Source organism: Tasmannia lanceolata, unplaced genomic scaffold, assembly GCF_043159265.1.
Source record: "Tasmannia lanceolata isolate RefF3 unplaced genomic scaffold, GAP_Taslan_0.1 ptg000006l, whole genome shotgun sequence".
NCBI lineage: Eukaryota > Viridiplantae > Streptophyta > Magnoliopsida > Canellales > Winteraceae > Tasmannia > Tasmannia lanceolata.
This window is the reverse complement of record NW_027518683.1, coordinates 33,144,076-33,163,458: the sequence shown is the minus strand read 5'-3', so window position 1 is coordinate 33,163,458 and position 19,383 is coordinate 33,144,076. Positions and strand designations below refer to the sequence as shown.

The 19,383-nt window shown below is 36.9% G+C and overlaps 1 long non-coding RNA gene across 1 annotated transcript; it reads left to right on the top strand.

Annotated features, from left to right (window-relative positions):
• The first annotated feature begins 146 nt into the window (after positions 1-146).
• On the top strand, positions 147-18,493 carry LOC143878562 (uncharacterized). The gene is made up of 4 exons (XR_013251015.1): positions 147-360; positions 16,896-16,935; positions 17,603-17,792; positions 18,175-18,493. It is a non-coding gene; the product is annotated as an uncharacterized LOC143878562 (long non-coding RNA).
• The last annotated feature ends 890 nt before the right edge of the window (positions 18,494-19,383 follow it).

Below are 19,383 nucleotides of genomic sequence, written 5' to 3'. Positions count from 1 at the left end.
AATTTCTATGTACATCTAACTAAGAGAGGGAGGGGGTGAATTATTGCAAGAGGGTGTCCTCTTTAATCTGTTTTCTTTGAGGAAACCTAGTTTTGCCTTCTCAAAACCCTAAGATCCATTACTCTCTCCACTTTTGAAATCCTAACCCATCTGAAAACTTAGATTTAATTTCTCAAACCTTATTGTCTTTCTTTAACCTTCCAATCTGAGAGGGAGCAAGAGATCAAATCACACACACACACACACACACAGAGAGAGAGAGGAAAATAGGAGGAAAAAGTAAGGATTCAAAGGTTCAGATGAGAGATTTCTCGGATCTGGTTGTAAATTTGTGGATAAAATCTTCAGCAAATAACTCGGGTAATTACCGGATCTTATTCTCTCTTTGAATTACAGAGTTTATGAGCAAGATTATTTAGATAGTTTATTAGAATCGCTTGATGAATCAATTGATTTTTTATTGCTCTAAATGATCATGCTATAGTTTTTTTAAAGATTATTTGTGAAAATTTGTGTTTATGATTCAATGATGCGTTATTTTTCAAGGTTTTTTGCATTGTGTTTGGAACATATTCCGGAGAATTGAGAAGTTTTTATGTTTGAATTGCATTTCAGTAGTAGATATGGTTTATTTGGAGGGTTCAAGCAGATTTTTTTAAAATATGCTCTGTTTTGTGCTTAATGCTCAAGATCTGGGAATTTTTTTTATCTAGAAATAAAGATTTAAGAGCTTGGATTTCTCTTTATCAAAACTTTTAAATATTATATAGATTAGTGGAAGAGCTTATTGTTTTAATAGTTCATTTAAGTTATGGTCTTGAAATGACAGATCCAGAGGAATGTCTTAATTATTTTTTTAGGTCCTATTTTATTCTTGAGTGATATTTTGGGTTGGTATGAATTTTCACTTTGTTAAGGTGATCCTTTAATTAAGGTGTTTGATTGTAGCTTTGAATTTTACATTGAAGTCAGTAAATTCGTTTGTCTTTGGTTTGTTTTTTTGGGAACAATTTAATTATTCTATGTTTATTGGCTATTATTGTCATACCTGTTGGGGATATTTCACTTTAAGAGGAAGATTAAATTCTAATATAAGCTCAATGTTTGTAAAGATTTGTGGTTATTGTGATGGATAGAGATAGATGAATTAAATTTGTGCATGTAACAGAGATTATGGTATTGTATCAGTATCTTTTTTATTTATTTTATTTGGCCCCAATTTAAACAACAATTTGAATTGATCTTGTAAAGGTAATTTTTTTAGAGCTTCCCTTTTAAATTATGTATTTCATTTGGGTGAGTGTTTGTTTTTAATATCTTGAAGAAGTTGTATGTTTGTCTTTTCTTGGTCCTGTGTCTTTATGCTTGTATCTGTAGTTAGCTTGGAACCTCATATATGTTCTTTTGATCTATATTTACATGCATACTAAACCTTTGGTAAGATATATATATATATATATATATATATATATATATATATATATATATATATATATATATATATATATTTCTTATTATTTTTATCATTTGGATTTCTTTATGGCATATAGCATCATGTTATTTGATTTGTTGCATTTCTACAATCTTTTTCTTTGATTAATGGTTGTATCATGGTATAAAAAATTTTTAAAAAAGGAGAGTGGTCATTTTAACCTTGTTACATTGATCGCAAAAAGATTTTTGGGAAATTAGCATAATTCATCAGTAAACTCTTTTAAGAAGAACATAGACTTGTAAGATTTCATTAATAAATATTTTAAAGGCAGTGGTTAATGATTTGCTATATGATTTGGTTCTTTAGGCCTTGTTTAGTGAAATAAGGGTAAGGGATCATTGAATAAAACAGTTACCAAAGAGGTTTGTTGTTATGCTTTCTTTATAAAAAAAAGGGGTAGGATATCACCTTATGTGTTTGCATGTTTGATAAAATATTTGGAAAGCTATTCTTTGTAGTTAAGTCCATTGTTTTACATGACTTTAAGTCAGCGAGGCCCATTTCATCCAATGACTTTAGAAAATGTTGCTTGGAAACTGATTCTTTAAAATTTTCATTGTGTGGATACATGATTTGCCAAGTTATCTATCAGCTGTTATTTGAATGTTACCCATTATGCCAATGAATTAATTGTTGTTATTTGAATGCCCATTTCCATTATTTTTAGCATGGTTGCACTAGTGAACTGCCCATTCACATTCAATCAATTTGAACATGATAACACTGATGATCTGCTGGTCATGTTCAATCCTATGCTGATTTTTTGTTAATGAACTGTTGATCCTGTCCAGTCCTATGCTCACTTTATGTGACTTTGTTCAATGCAAATTTAAGGTCGGCTTGGTCTATTTATTTATTTCTGTTGTTATCATTTAAGGAGTTGTTTGGGACATCTTTTATAGTTAAATTTTATTTTTGCTGAAAGAAATTTCAAAATCAAGCTATGATAAGCTCACTTCAGTTAAATGTCATGTGTATATTCTTCTCTTGCTTGTGTCTCTTAAGGTACGAGGGATTTTTTTTTCTCATGTTATGTTTTAAAATAGGTATAGGTTTATACATATAAGGAGAGATAATGTAGTGATCTGTAGAATGTGAAATTCCTGTTGATAGAATATTCATTTTCATTGAAGTGTTGAAATATGAAAGAGGACGGATATGAAGTGATGACAGAAATATTAACAAGTCTTTGTCTAGATTGTAATAGCATGTCATTTATGAATACTTTGAAGATGTACTAGAACATGTGGTTATCTTTCTAAATAGCATCATTTCACTTGTTCAGTTTCTGTCATATAGTTGTCCATTCATCTTTAAATCATTGAAAAGCTTTGGTCTTGGCACATTTGTTTTACATCTTTGAGTTTTTGAGTTCCACTAACTAGTTGAAGGGTATTTTTATAACTTGTTGAATACTAACTGTAGCACCCGATTTTGTCAAGTCAGTATTAATGATAGGTGTCGCGAGGAAGAACCTTATGACGAATCCCAGAGCACCACTTGTGTTTCTCTCAATCTCTCTTTAGGGTATTTACAAATTGAAATGGTTTTAAAAAAAAACCTTGTTATCCTATAAAACAGCTGAAAAGTTTGTTTCTATAGCACCCCCTTTTTTGGCAACCAAAACGCCTGTTTCTACATAGCACTTGCCCTTTTTCGACAAATCAAAGGAAACTTTTTCTCCCAAAACCAAGCAATATTAGGTTCATTGGAAAGTACGCGAAACAACAAATCCAACAGACATGACCGCATGCAAATCGGAGTCCATCGGAAGAGATATGGACGATCGAAGTTACCGATAAGAGACGGAAAACACCGCCACAAGAAAGCCTGTTTAACACAGCAAACGCCTTTTTCGACAAACCAGAAGCCTGTTTACTCAGCACCCGCCATTTACGGCACAAACCGGTTAGCTTTTTTGCACACGACATTCCCAATCGATGGGTTAACTTTGGGTCTGAAACTCTCTTTTTGTGCCCAAAGGACATCATGTCTCTCGAAAGCACCCGATTTCTGGTTTATTGGAAAGCCCTGAACACAAGGAATCCAACGGACCTGACCACGTGCGAATCGGAGTCCAATCGGAAGAGATATGGACGATCGAACGTATTGATAAGAGACGAAAACACTACAAAACAAAACGGAGAAGAGACGAACTATCGCGAAAACCGGGGATGACATCATCCACCTTTATGGGGATGATGTCATCCCAGAATTCATCCAAACCAGATATTTTTTATCCCTCCCCTATAAATAGGGGGTAAAGGTTTTTTACACTTCTCCTCTCCCTCTCTCTCTCTCTCCTCTGGTGATATACACCCTCTTTCGGTGTAATTCCTCCAATTTTGAGTGAAATTCAAACCCCACACCCCTTCAGAAAATTAGAAAGAAACCCTATTTAGTTTGCTTTAAAAGAGAGAAAGTAGGGAAACACTAGGTAGCTCTTTTCGGACGTCGGCACTTCGCCGAATTTTCGAAGGTTCAGAGCATCTTTTCTTTGTTGCGCTGTTGTTCTGCCGAATTTCGCAGAACTACGAGTTACTTTTCTATAGTAGTGTCATTGTTCTGATGAAATCTCGACAAACTCGGAGGCTTTTTTGGCTATACAGCGCCATAATGCCGCAGATTTCTCCGCAACTTCGGAGGTAGGGGTGTAAATTGATATTCGAATATTCGATTACCGTCCGCATCCGAATCCATTTAAAGCGAATATTCTCCGAATCCATTTCAAGCGGATATTATCCGAATTCGTTTATGAGATATCGGGCTCTTAGCGGATGCGAATCTAGTAAATGGTATATCTGATCCGTTTAACATCTGAATCCAAGAAGTAAATTCTTTTTATTTATTATTAATAATATTGTTAATATTTATTTTTGGTAATGACACACTATCTGTTGTTTCAAAAAGAAAAGTGAATTTTCTTTTTAGAAAAAAACAAAAAACAAAAAGTGTTCTGGGTAGGAAATGAAGGGCATTCTTGGAGTTTGACATGGCTTCTCCATGAAGCCACAAATGTGGGCTGTAGGATGAAAGAGACAAATGGATGATGGTGATTGAAAGAAGATGGCAAAGCTTCTAGAGAATTCTAAAGCAAAAAGGTCATCTAGGTCATTGATGGTAAATGGACGGCTCAGATCAATTTTTCAACTTAGGGTTATATAAAAACCCAAAATGCAATTAAAAGAGGAGACTTATAAGGTTTGCAAAGAGAAGAGAGGAGAGAGATGAGGTTGAGACACCATCTTCGGCATTCCTTGGTGCCTCCAACCCCACCAAAATCCACCACCGCCCCTCTCCACCTTCTCACAGCCACCTCCATCACCACCAGTCACCTCCATCTCTAACCCAATCCCCATCTCCATCCCCATTTCTCTTCATCTTCCACCATCAGCACTCCCACTTCCCATGTTCAAACTAGCCCAAACCCATTCCATCATATACACAAAAAAGAAAAAAAAGAAAAACCCAAAACCACTACCAACACCATCATCTATCCCCACTGCCTCTCTCTCTCTCTCTCTCTCTCTCTCTCTCTCTCTGCCTTTGTTTTAAAAGGAAGAAGAGGATCTCATATATTTTAGGGTTTGAGAGTTAATTTTGTGAAGAGAAGGTAGAGGTCCAGTTTTAGGGTTTGGAAAATTCATTCGAGGAGAAGGAGATAAAGTGCTGCAATAAAATGTTTGAATTTACTGGATAAACGGATACAGATAATATCTGAATTAGAACAATTTCTGAAGAATACGAATTCGGTAATAGATATTAAATATTTATAGAATTCGAATCTGAATCCGAATTCGAGTAGTGTAGACTGTAATCGAATTCGGATATAGTCATATCCGCTTCGAATTCGATCTGTTTACACCCCTACTCGGAGGCCCTCTTTCAACACAGCACAGTAGCGCTGCCTAATTTCAAAGAACTCAACACCCTATTCTCAATATAGCGTCGTGACTCTGTCAAAATTTCGACAATACTTAAAGCCTCCCCTTCCTCCAAGCGCAGTTACGCTGCCCAACTCTCCAGTGGTAAGATAAAACCCTAAAAAATGTAAATAAAAAAAAGAAGAAGAAAGATGTAATTCCTTTACTATTCCAGTTGTGTATTTAAAAAACAGGTATGGGTGGGTTTCATCATTTCTGATGTCAAGCCCCTCTACCTGCCACTTTACTACTTTCTGCAATTTATTACAGTTGGGTATTTAAAAAACAGGTATGGGTGGGTTTCATCATTTCTGATGTCAAGCCCCTCTACCTGCCACTTTACTACTTTCTGTGATTTATTCCAGTTGGGTATTTACAAAACTGGTATGGGTGGGTTTCATCATTTCTGAAGTCAAACCCCTCTACCTGCCACTTTACTACTTTTATGCAATTTACAGCTTTATGCACAGTAAGGTACGAGGTTGAGGTGTCAAAGAGACTTGTTCCGCTACGGCCGAGCGTCCCTCCAACTTGCTTCTATTTTCTACAATTTACAGCTTTATGCACAGTAAGGTACGAGGTTGAGGTGTCAAAGAGACTTATTCCGCTACGGCCGAGCGTTTGAGACATTATTCCCTCCGACTTACTTTTATTTTCTGCAATTTACAGCTTTATGCATAGTAAGGTACGAGGTTAAGGTGTCAAATAGACTTGTTCCGCTACGGCCGAGCACTTGAGACATTATTCGCTCCAAATAGCTTTCTATAAGCCCAAGGGTTCTCATGGGTCTAATCATTCACCTTACCTTCTTGTTTTGATGTTAGCAAACAAAATTGATTAGCATTTATGGACTGATGTGTTGCTTTGAGTTGTTGTGTTGTTTACAGGATTTCATGTCAAAATCACCATTACACAACTCGACTCTCAACACATGGCTTGTGGATCAAGGAGCAAAGGAACCAAGAGCTTGCACCTACATTGGAGACATCCTCATTTAAAGATGTTCAAGTCAAGAAGCTCAACATGAAGATCCCATAAATTCCCTAAGCAAATGTCAAGAAGGAGCTTGGAGTTGAACATGTCATGGTGGCACCTTATGTACCATTCAACATGATTTGAACATTGGAGGAGAAGTCACAAGTGCCGAATTAAGTTCAAGATGTTCACTCAGGCCGAAGAAGTCCAAGGAAGTGCAAATGAGCGAATACATTCCAAGAAGACTCAACGGTATCATTTTTAGAATGTATTTAGAGTCCTCTTCATTTTATGTAAAATGCACTTTCAATAGGTTTTCAAATGGTTTTCATACTTAAGTTTTTATATCTTTGAAAGCCAGACACACACCAAAAGTGTGTTTTGAAAACCTAGGACATCAGCCAAAAGACCATGGCCCAAAGCCCATGAATTTTAAAGTTAAAAATGGAATTTTATACAGGGCCGTCGACCGGGATATGCCGGGCAACCGCTGATGGAACCTGAAATTTCAGGGCATCTCAAAATTTATCGGGCCGGTCGACCGCAGGATGGGTTCTATTTCAACAAGACCATTCTTTCATGGGTTTGGGCGGGCGACCGCCGTGGGTCGGTCGACCACGGATAGGTTTTTGAGCTTAAAATTTGAGCGAACAAGTAGCCCTCACAGGGTGACTACCATGGGGCCGGTCGACCGCGACGATCGGGCAAACTAGTCGTTGGGGCTTGTGCAGGTTAACTTTTTCAACCCAGTTATTTGCAGTTTTATCCCCAAATGGTCATATTTTCAAATACCTTATATATACATGATTGAAACCTATCTAAACAAGCTTTTGAACATTTAAGAAAGATCAAAACCCATTTTTCTTGAGCTAAAACCTTCTATCAAAAGCTAAACCTCTTTGTTCTTATATTTCTACATTTTATCAAGAGGAACTCTATAGGCTTTACATTTTATCTTTTCTTAGAGTGTTGGTGAGCTATCAGAGTTTGCAATCCGCCTATCTAAGAGGCAAGAGAATTTTTCATTTATTTTCTTCATTGTATTTGAGGGTCTTCACTTCGGCCCAGTAACAAAGGTGAAGACGTTGTGAGGGTCTACTCTTCGGCCCGTTATGAAAAGTGAAGACGTTGTAAGAGGGTGTGATCCCTCGTCAAGGCTTTGTGCAGAAAGGGTTTGTTCCCTTTGAAGATCGGAGGAGTCGGTGTACGGCTTCGAGATTCGCCCTTTGAAGAATCTCATTGTTTAGGTGGAGTGCCCCAAGGAAGTAAACTTGGAAGAGTGGAGTAGGTCTTGTGATTAACAGAACCACTATAAATCATATGCCTTGTGGATGCTTTCTCTCCTCCTTCTCTTTGCACTTTGTGGTGATTGTTAAACTCTGCCCTTTCTTGTATTTATGTTTTATTAAAAGAAGGGATAGGACAAATAGGCTTATAGTAATATCTAAATCCTAAATTTTATTATCTTGAATATTTGAATAAGGGTTAGATTAATAAGTGCTTAATTAGTAAATTAATTTTAATAATCCATTTAATTAAGCCCAAAATTTTTAATTGACCAATTCACCCCCCACTTGGGTTGTCACACTTGTATTTCATTTGGTATCAGAGCTAAAGCTCTTAAGCAGATTTTTTAATTTAAAAATTTACAAGGAAAAGATCTGTGACAATCCAAATGGAATTTGAGAGATGCGATCCTCCCTAATTCCTCCATTTCTTGATGGAACGAATTATAGAGCTTAGAAAGTACAAATGCTTGCCTATCTCAAATTCATAGATTATGACATCTTAGATGTCATTGAAAGAGAATTTTCTATTTCAAGGAAAAGTACTAAAAATGATATAAAATTATTTTTCTTGAATTCAAAGGCAATGATTACTTTGTGTTGTGGTATAACGCCAAACATTTTTGAGAAAATTTCTACTTGCATTAACGCAAAAGATATTTGGACCACATTAGAAAATATTTTTGAGAAAGATATTTTTCTGTTTTCAAATGATAAAATTCTTGGATAAAAAGAGACTTTACAAAAATCTTTTGCAAATGAAAATTCTTTCAAAGATTCAATCTCCGATTTGAAAAGTCAAATAGATAATTTAAAATCGAAAGTAAATTAAAGTTTGAAAAGAAATGAAAAATTAAGTCATTTAAACAAAATTTTGATAAATAAAAATGACGACTTAATTGAAAGATGCAATGCCTTTGAAATAGAAAATAAAAGCCTTGAAAACATAAACAAGGATTTAAATAAAAAATATAAACTTGTTTCTGAAAATGAAGAAAATTTAAAAACTAATTCATCTCATAAGATAAATTGCCTTGAAGATCAATTAAATGAGATAAAATTAGTAAATGAAGAACTCTCTATAAAGAACCAAAGAATACAAGAAGAAAAGGGTAAACATGTTTGCCATCATATGTATTCTCATGGTTCTAGTTGTTACTCATCTACCAATGTTTATTCTTGTTTATATTGAGGTAAATTAGGACATCACAAATCTAGGTGGAAGCTTAGATTTGTGAAGTCAAACAAGTTACTTTGCGTAAGAAAAGATACACTCCCGCAAACAAACTTGAGTGGAACCAAAGCAATTTGGAATCCAAAATCCCCCACTCAAACTATTCATTGAATATGTTAATATAAGGGTTGGGCTTTAATTACCATATCTTGTGAATGCTCTTTAGATTCCTGATACAAGATGATCAATTAAGAGTTGTAGCTTGTATCTAGCATTCAATTTCCAACAGATTTAACAATTAAGCACAAACCCTTGAATCTAAAATACAATCATGTTTAAGATTTAAGTGAGGGGTTTTGGAACCCAAACCAAATTGGTTCCAACAAGGCTTGTTCTATACAATGAGTCCTTTTTAATCTAAACAAATCTATATGACTTTACAAATCTAAGTCTACACATAGATTTGTAATGTCCAAATCTACCACAGTAATCACACGAGTAATAGCTAGTAGATGAGGAACAAGTAGAGCTACAAGAATGCATGTGAGTACAAACATGTTTAGTACTTTCTTGTAGTTTGTGAGCTTTCAATAAAAGATTTTCATTTTTAGCTTCCATCTCTTTAATTTCATTTTTCAACTTGTCCACTACAAGAGATGAGTTAGATTTTAGTTCTTTTTCTTCCTTTCTCATGGTGTAAAGATTTTCAATTATTTTCAAATTTTCTACTTCCAAATTCTTGTTTATTCTGCTTAATTTTTCTTCTTTTGCTAATAATATATCAAATTCATTTTTCAATTTGTCCATTTCCATTGTTAGAGTACTATTTTTAGATACTTCTTCCATTAATTTATCATAAAAATTTTCACAAGTATCATACAGTTCTTCATATGACATTGTTTCATTTCCATCATCCTCTTCATTAGGTTTATCTAAAGCCACTAGACAAATATTTTCTTTATAGTTCTTTTCAAGTGCAGTCCAAATTTCCTTAGCATATTTATAAGATGAAACTTTATCAAACATGCAAGGAGATAAGGCACTACATAATGCAATGGTGGCTTTAGTGTTTAAGAGAGATAATCTAATATCCTTTTCTTTTAATTTTCTAGGGTTTGTAATGGAAATTTTTTTTTTCAGTAGCTTGCCAAACCCCAAACTCTAGACTTTTAAGGTAGATCATCATACGGATTGACCAAGAGCCGTAATCGAATCCATCAAATGAGGGAAGTCTAGAGTCCATTGGTTGCCTTGGATCTTTTTCTCTTGAAGGTTTTCAATGAAAGCCTATGTAAGAGCATTTAGCTCTGATACCAATTGAAATCCCAATAGGCAACACAAGAGGGGGGTGAATTGGGTTATTAAAAAAAAATTCCTAATTAAGTGTAATGTTAAAACCAATTTTAACAATTAGCAATTATATGTTCAAATAGAATTTTAAAATCAACACAAGTCTAAATCTAACCCTTGTTCAAATAATTATAAATATAAAGAAATGTTAGATATTACCAATCACCCAAAGGAGGCAAGAAGGAGAGCAAGGAGACCACACAAAGATTTATAGTGGTTCGGTCACAAACAGACCTACTCCACTAACCAAGTACTTGGTCTTTCCTTGGGAGTTTCCTTCACTATGATGAGATTCTTAAAATGCCGAATCCCCAAGCTTTACAATGAACACCGCCTCCAAGGGAACAAACCCTCTTCGCACAACCGCCTCCAAGAAGCCAACCCTAATCGCCCACCACCTCAAAGGGTACAACTTCTCTTCACGAACTACCTCCAAGGAGATTAACCCTTTTCGCAAACCGCCTCCAAGGGTATCACTCCTCTTTGAGAACCGGATTCACTTTTGTTGTTGGGCCGAATCGTAGACCCTGATTACAATAAAATGGAAGAAGATGAAGCTCACTCAATGCCTCTTGATAGGCTAATACAAACAATCAAAAGCTCACAATCTCTCCAAAATATTACATCAATAAAGCCCTATGGAGATCCTCTTGTTGAATGTAGAATACACAAATCAAAGCATAGAAGAGGATAAACCTTAGATTTGAAAGTTTATGTTCAAAATAGATATCAAATGATTTGCCAAAAGGTTGTTTAGTTGGTCATGGATAGGGTATAAATACCCCATACAAAGATATGACCGTTTGGGGGCAAAACAGTAAATAACTGGCTAAAAGAAAACTAGTCGTTTGAGCCCCAATGGATACTTTTCAATACCGGCACAGTCGACCTAGGTGTCGGGGTCACCTGTCCTATCGGGCACTCTCTTTTTTATTTTGAAATTTTTTACCGTCGCGATAGACCAGCCTATCGCGGTCGCCCGCCGAGAGCAACCTGGACTTTTTATTTTTGTCCAGATCCCTATCCGTGGTCGCCCGGCTCTATGGCTGTCGACCGGCCCAACCATGCTGGATTGTTTCTGGATTTTCATAAACACATCCGCAGTCGCCCAGGAGGCCTCGGTCGACCGGCTCGCTAAGTTTCGGCAGGTGTTGGAATTCCAGCCACCTTACCGCGGTCACCCAGGATACCCCGGTCAACCGGCCCTGTTTTGGAAATTCAACTTTAAATATAGAAATTTCAGGGACTTGGGTCATTGTCTTTGGGTTTTTGTCCAAGATTTTCAAACACATTTTTTGTGTGTTGATGGTTTCCAAAGATATTAAATTTGTTTATGAAAACCATTTGAAAGTGCAACTACATTCCAACAAGAGGACTCCAAATACAATCTAAAAATGTATAACCTTGAGTCTTCTTGGATTGCTTGGCTCCTCCGCACTTTCTTGGACATCTTCGACTTGTGAGAGAACTCTTCAACTTTCTTTGGGCTTTGTGACTTCCTCCATTCTTCAAATCATGTTGAGAGGTACATGAGGTGTCACCAATGCTAGTTCATCTCCAAGCTTCTACTGGCACTTGCAAGGCATGCTTGTAGGATCTTCAACTTGAGCTCTTGACTTGAACATCTTCCAAGGATAATGTCTCCAATGTATGTGCAAGCTCTTTGGTTCCTTTTTGCATGTTGATCCACAAGCCATGTGTTGAGTTGTGTTGTGTAGTGGCGATATGAAATGTAAAGTTCCTGTCTAAAGCACAACACTATAAAGCAACACATTAATCCATAAAGACTAATCAATTTAGGTTTGCTAGCATCAAAACAACAAGGAAAAGGTGAATGGTTGAACCCGTGGGAACTGATGAAATTTGTTCAAAGATGACTTCATCCACCGCTTGATAGATAAAGAACAAAGCCTTCTTGTCCTTCTTTCGATTGTCTTACAACTCATTGAGTTGTTGTGGAGTGTGATCCATTTGATCCTCCGGTTCTTCAACACCATTCTCAACAATATCCCATAGATCTTGAGATTCATACAAAACCTTCATTTGAATGCTCCGTTGGTTGTAGTTCTTTCTATTGAATTAAGGAAGCTGAGGTTGCAACATATTGGAAGCCATGATCAACCTTCAGCCTATGCTTTGATACCACTTTGTTGGAATGAAACCAACGAGGTTGGAGGGAGAAGATGAGTTTCAAGAGAAGAAGATTGTTCTCTTGATTCAAAAACACAAAGAAAGTAACCCAAGTTGTTTTACTACTCAAAACCCTTCAAATTTCACTAAAAACACTTACATATGAAGAAGCTACATGGTCTAAAATATAGCCTACATTCCAAATCCGGGATTAACTTTTCTTAATTACTATTAGCTTTCCTAAGCACAACTAACATACTATCACATGAAAAATAAAAGCATTACATAATTTCAAAGTGGTCAAGACTTATCTTCCAAGCTTCCAAGAAAGTAACTTAAGCCCCAAGAAAGTGAGTAACTTAAGTTCCAAGAAAGTAACTTAAGTCCCTAGAAAGTCAAGTTGATAGATGATCAAGATCTAGTGGTCAAGATTAATTTCCAACACTTCTTTTCATTATCGTCACAGCCGTCGAACCCGTACCCTCCTTCTCATCTTCACCATCAACAACACCCTCTCTATCAGGAATCACAACCCATTTCATCTCCTCCTGTCCAACATAACAACCCCCCTTTGTCATCTGATTTCAGTCCCATTCAGCCCGGATCCGCCATTACACTCTAAACATCGCTCATTCCAAGCTTTTTGTCCAAACAGCGCATCACCGGAAAGTGGTGCAAGCATCAAAACAGCAGAGGGCATTCGGCAAATCGCAGCCGTCATCCAACACAGGTACTGTTATTACCTTTCTAATAATAAAAGAGAAGATGAGTTTGTTGTTGGTAAAAGACGAAATGAGTTAGTGCGATTGTGTAAACGTGAGTGTGGTGATACCATTTCCCTTAGATAATGGCACTGCTTTGCTATTTCGATCTTCCGTAACCTACTTTTAATCAGCATTTCAACATTCAATCGGATACATGTGGGATAAAAGATAGCAGTGCCATTATTGTAGCATGGATGTCATTCAACAGTTTTCATATTAGAATTATCGTGTATAATAGTTTCACAAACTCATATTGTCTATTCCTTTCTTTAAATGGCTTGTTTGAGCTTTTCCTCTTGAGAACTGTAACCATCTTTTGAAGGCTCTTTGAATGCAAGTAGATAAGATAAGTTAGAGAAAATATTGGAACATAATGGTGTTGATATCGTCTTCCCTTCATGAGTATATTAATAGCTAATGCAGATGAAGCCCTTTCCCTACACTCGGCCACACTACCTAGGCTCAACCCAAAATCGAACCCAAGAAACCGAGTCCAACTCGGGCTCATCCAAAACCAAAAGCTAACTCGAGTTCAACTTGGACTTGAGCCCCAACCTAACCCAAACCAGAATCGAGTCCAACTCGGGCTCACTCGAACCCAAAAGCCTACCCGAGCCCAACCCGAGTCAAGCCAAGCCAACCAGGGCCCAACCCAAGTCAACCCAAGCCAACGTGGGTCAACTCGAGTGTAAACCCGAGTCCCAACCCAGTTCCAACCCGAGTCCCAACCCGAGTCAACCCAATCCAACTCAACCCGAGTTGGATCCAAACCTAACCCGAGTCAATCCGAAACCCAACCCCGAACCTAACCTGAACTCATGATACCATATCCCGATTCCCGAAACGCAGGATACCATATCCCAATTCCTGATCCGATACCCAAGATACATATCCTGATTCCCAAAACTAGGATAACTTATCATAGCAACCCCTCATCTAGAGCCTTCTATCTAGGACACCCAATAGTAGATTCCGCACCTCAAACCCAAGCCTTAACTTAGGCTCATTAGATTTTCCTACATTAGTTCTAGGATCATATGGAACCTACATTCTAGGCATATAGAGATTGCTTTCACTAGCTTCCAAGTATCCATAACATCCAATTCTCAGGCTCAATCAATCACACTTAGATACATAGGACCCATGCTAGGCATTAGGCATCTTCGCTAAGCATTTAGGACTAAAATTCCTAGCCCGCATGAATATAAACTGTGAACGGCAAAAATAATTCAATAAAACATTAGTTTCCTTTGAATAAATTATTTCAATAAACACTTTAACCCCTTTTAGTTAGCATTTAAATAAATAAAGTTCTCAAATATAGAGACCGATTTTTAACCAGGCGAGAACAGTGCCTAAAACCTTTCGTTCCTGTACTCAGGCAACGAACCCAATCTTATTGGAACACGGACTTGGTTCGCAGAGTCATTCATGGCTCCTAGGCCCTAACCTAGGTGGCGACACTGGTCAATTCCTTTTTCGTGAAATTCGGATTACTTATCCCAAGTTCACGGAAAAGCAAGGAAAATAAAATACAATACACCTGGATCGAGCAAACGCCAACAAACAGCAATGTCTACAAACAACACACCTCGTGGGTGCACAGCCGGATCCTAATCGAGATCTCCAGGCGGAGCTCCACAATTATTCATACACATTCCTTCAAATTCAATCAAGATATTACTTTCCAATCGGTTTAATCCTTTACGTGGGTTTTTTTTTCAGTCATACACATTCCTTCTATGAAATTTCATTTTGTTCTTGAGATTATTAGGACATAAGCAATGGATAAAAGTTGGATGTAACCTTTTCATATACATATTTTAGTTTTTCATTATTTCAAGTTATACATCTCACATTTCTTCTATTATGTTTTAAATAGGAATAAACCAGCGTATAGGCGTGGTGTTCTAGAGTTCATTATTTTTGCATTTGCTAATACAAATTATGGGAACAAGATCAAATGCCCATGTGTTAGATGTGCCAACATTCATTTTATCAGTGGTATGGATTGCTATGATCATTTGATCATCGATGGGATCATGAAAGGCTACACGAGATGGTTTTTCCATGGGGAAGCTGGTTCATCCGCTGGTGTTATGGCTGATAGTGATCGTCGAGTGAACGAAGAACCGATGATACAAGATGAAATGCATGAATTGTTAGACGACATAAGGCCAAGGTTGAACCCTAATGAGGACAATGTACCAGCAGATGATGGGGCGATGCCAGCTCAGGTAGGTAGGGAGGGGCCTGATGCAAATGCGAAGAAATTCTACAAATTAATAGAGGATGCCAAGCAGGAATTATAACCAGGCAGCAAGCTCACTAAATTGTCTTTCGTTGTTCGTCTTTTTCACATAAAGTGTCTTAATGGATGGAATAACAAATATTTCACCATGTTACTTGAGTTGTTGAAGGAGGCACTTCCTGAGGGTGAGTCGTTGCCAGAGTCATTTGATTAAACGAAGATCATTAGGGTCTGGGTCTCCACTACAATAAAATAGATGCATGCCCCAACAACTGTATGTTGTATTGGAAGGAAAACACCAAAGAGTCTTCATGTCGCATATTTGGGGTAGAGAGACGTGGCATGGTGCGAATGATGGGGCCCAGACCTACCCCGAGTAGGCTATTTGGCTGTACGTCCAGAGGTGGGACGTCACAGGAGAGGGCTGCATCACTAGAAAAAGTAAATGAGAAACTCAACATTGTGATGGCAAGTATGAGAGAGAAGCAGACCCAGATGGAACAACAGTTGGCGACAGTCTTATCTCATTTACAGGGCTTACAAAATTGCAATGTATGTTAAGAACTATTATTTTTACTAAAATAGTTATTTTAGTTCACTAATACCTTTATGTATCTTTATTGTTATATTTTAGCCACCCATCGATCCTACACCTTCACGACAATATGCAACCTCCTCTCGCAGACACAATGATCTCCGTGATCTCCGTGATGATCAGGTAATAAGGTTGTTCATTTGTAATATAAATCTCATTTCGGTTTGTGACTTAGTAAACAACTACCTATTTTTAATTCTGGTCATTTTGCTTTTTTTATAAGGTCGTCTTAATGAGCATTCGATGAGGGGGGTTGAACTGGCTCGTGGTATTCATAAGAGCGTCAATCCGACACATGTAGTCAACGACAAGCCATTAGGAGAGCATTTCACTGAGGTCTAGATCACGATTGCATTGGAGCCAAAGGAGCCTCTGATTAGATAAAGCGATTTATTCGACTTTATCGAAGAGACTTTAGGTTCCGAAATCGCTTGGCCATCCTATTTGGTAAGTAATTGATATACAAGGGTAGATATATTTTTGCTTCATGATAATTTTATTCACAAGTATACTGATTTTTTTATTGTTTACTTTTGGGTTCCCTTTGTTTTCAGGTTAGATCAGCCCGTCGTGCATGAGCAACCTTCACTTTATGTTTTTTTACGACTTTATTTCGGACTTGATGTATCAGAGTTATGCATGTGTTTTTAGACAAACTTTTATTATGTTTGTGGATTCTCAGGGTTATGTTGTTGCAATTTCGAGATGGTGTTTTGTTATTGTGGTGGATTATCTTGCTTCTTTTTTTGGAATTATATTGAACCCTTTTTGGCCTTGTTTTCTTAGAACACATATATTTTCTCTGAATATTTGTGTATGGATCTTAATTAGTTCTAGCTTCTTTTAAGAAATTTGGTAAGTCTGCTGACCCTTCAATTTAAGTCATTTTAAGGTTATGGGTGCTTAATCATCATCATTATCTTAATTGAGTCTTTTTAATCTGGTTCATCAGTTAGGGGATGAAGTTCGAAAGGTGAGAACGCAGCTTACAAGTGAGTATCTTTCCTTCATATTTTGCTACAAAGGCTTCTAGCTAGGTGGCCCACTACATTCCTTTCTCTTGCATGGGCTAATACTGCCATCACTTGATTTGGGTGCCCCTGTAGTTTTTTATTTATTTTGACACTTCATTTTATTTGTCATATATGTTAGGACTTGGAATCAATTATCAAAATCCAAAATGAATAGGATCCCTGGGAGGTGGGGTTAGTTTTTTGTCTCATTCTGTGTTTCTTTTATCTCCTCTTTCTTGAATATTTCCTATGCGATGAAAAATTGTTCCGCCTGAATCTTCCTCATTTCATCCTCATTTGTGTATTTATGTTTTTTTTTATTCACTAAATTGATATACCAAATATGTAGGGGCACTCCTATAGAAGAACTCTGAGATGCTAGAATAACCACATCTCTACACATTCTATAAAGTAGAGAGACCATGGCTGAACCATTTTCTATAGAGAGGAAGGGCAACAAATTAATAAAGCCTAATTGAGATGGGACTTAACTTTCCTTAGCCAAATTCAAATAAAAAAATCATGGAGTTAGAACAGAAGCATCTTACATGTACTTTTTGATGTTCCAAAGAACGTTTTTTTGGGGAAATGATCATTTTATTTTAATTTGCTTTGAGTTAACATTCTCTTCTTTTGCCCTTTTCAGGACTTCCAACTTGGGGAAGCCCCACAGTACTTTTTGATGTTAGAATGCATCTTCAACCATTTGAGATTCTGTATTGCGTAGCCATTAAGTGCATTTTTTCAATTTCAGTCAACTATTACATGGCACAACTAGGGGAATGTCAGGGACTCTTCAACAAGTCCAAGCTCGAAACAAACAACTTACTACCCAGGTATGCATTGATGAATACATATACTTGCTTGTTTGTTTATTCAGGCTAGAATCTCAATTACCAAAGGAACCCATTTAGATTTTGATATTATTTCTAGTAGACTTTGAGAGCTGCACCTCATTTATATATCGGTAGGTGACTTTTTTTTATCTAGATTGTACAAGGCGGACACGCATGAAAGAGCAAATTGTATTATTATTTCTTTGGGGACGGGGAGGTATTGGCCTTCATTTCCATCCGGTCAATAAGTACAGATTATTCTGAAATGGTTCTTTTATATATATTTTTTGAAACTCTGATGATCTTTTATTGGTTAGATTTGTATTTCTTTTTGTAGGTTGGGTTCCTTATGAGTGAGAATTTTATTTATTTTTATTAGAAGATGCAGGGTTTTGGATCATTTGAACCATGCATTGGGACTTTGGAGCAGCCATCTTTTTCATAATGCAGTTTAAGATCAATTTGCACGACAATGCCATAATGCACCTTCAAATCCATTCTATTTACTTTAGGAACATCAAAGCAAAGCTTAAACTTATGTGATATATATTCAACAAATATTCTTTTGTCACTGAATGTTTTTCTATTTTCCTTGGATTGGGCATGATTTGTGAATGTATGTGAATATTAACAGGTTCAGGTCCATAGTAAGTGAATGTATTTGAATATCAAAACTTCAGGTTCATAGCAGGTTCATAGTATGTGAATGTATGTTCATTTTAACAGTTTCAGGTCCCCTATTTGACCGAGAATTGTAACTGAGATTTAAAAAAAAAAAAAAAAAATTTACACATTTACCGGCGTTCCATATCAAACGTCGGTGAATAAGACATTCACCAGCGTTCATAAAGGGACGGTTCATGCAGGATCCGGCGGCTTAAACTTTTTTCTGATGTTTTTTAAACGGCGGTTAAACACCGGTGAATACGAAACTTTTCACCAATGATCAACTGAACGTCTGTGAAAGCCCATGTACACCGACGGTAATTATTAATGTCGGTGAATATTATAATTCTAGCGCTTAAAAACCAGTTTTTTTGGACGTTTGTGAATGTTGGTGTAATTGCTTTCACCGACGGTTGGTTGAAAACATCGGTATAGCCCTTTAAGGACGGTGGATTTACTAACGCTTGACGAAAACGTCGGTAAATCTTCCTCCGACATTTTTTTCAATTAATAGCGACGTTCACGAACGCTGGTAAACATCAACTTTGTTGTAGTTGTGGGACTCAATTCTGAGAGAGAGGCGCGACCCGCTTCTCTTGGTCTTTCGTACCCATGCGAATGGTGTGTGCTTTTGATTATTGAAATGAATCATCTTTTTCTTCAACTTGGGATCACTAAAGCAATCCGAATTTCACGCAAAAGAGAATGACCAGAGTCGCCACCTAGGTAAGGGACCTAGGACCCATAAGTGACACTGCAATGATCTACGATCCCAGAAGTCTAGATCCATTACCTGATTACGTGAATGGAAGGTATGATGGATTACCACCATATGCACAATTCTCGTCTGGTAATCCGGTCTTCAATTCCAAAAGTTAACTCTCTTGAATTTCTTTTAAAAGGCTTATTTAAACTCTCTTTATGT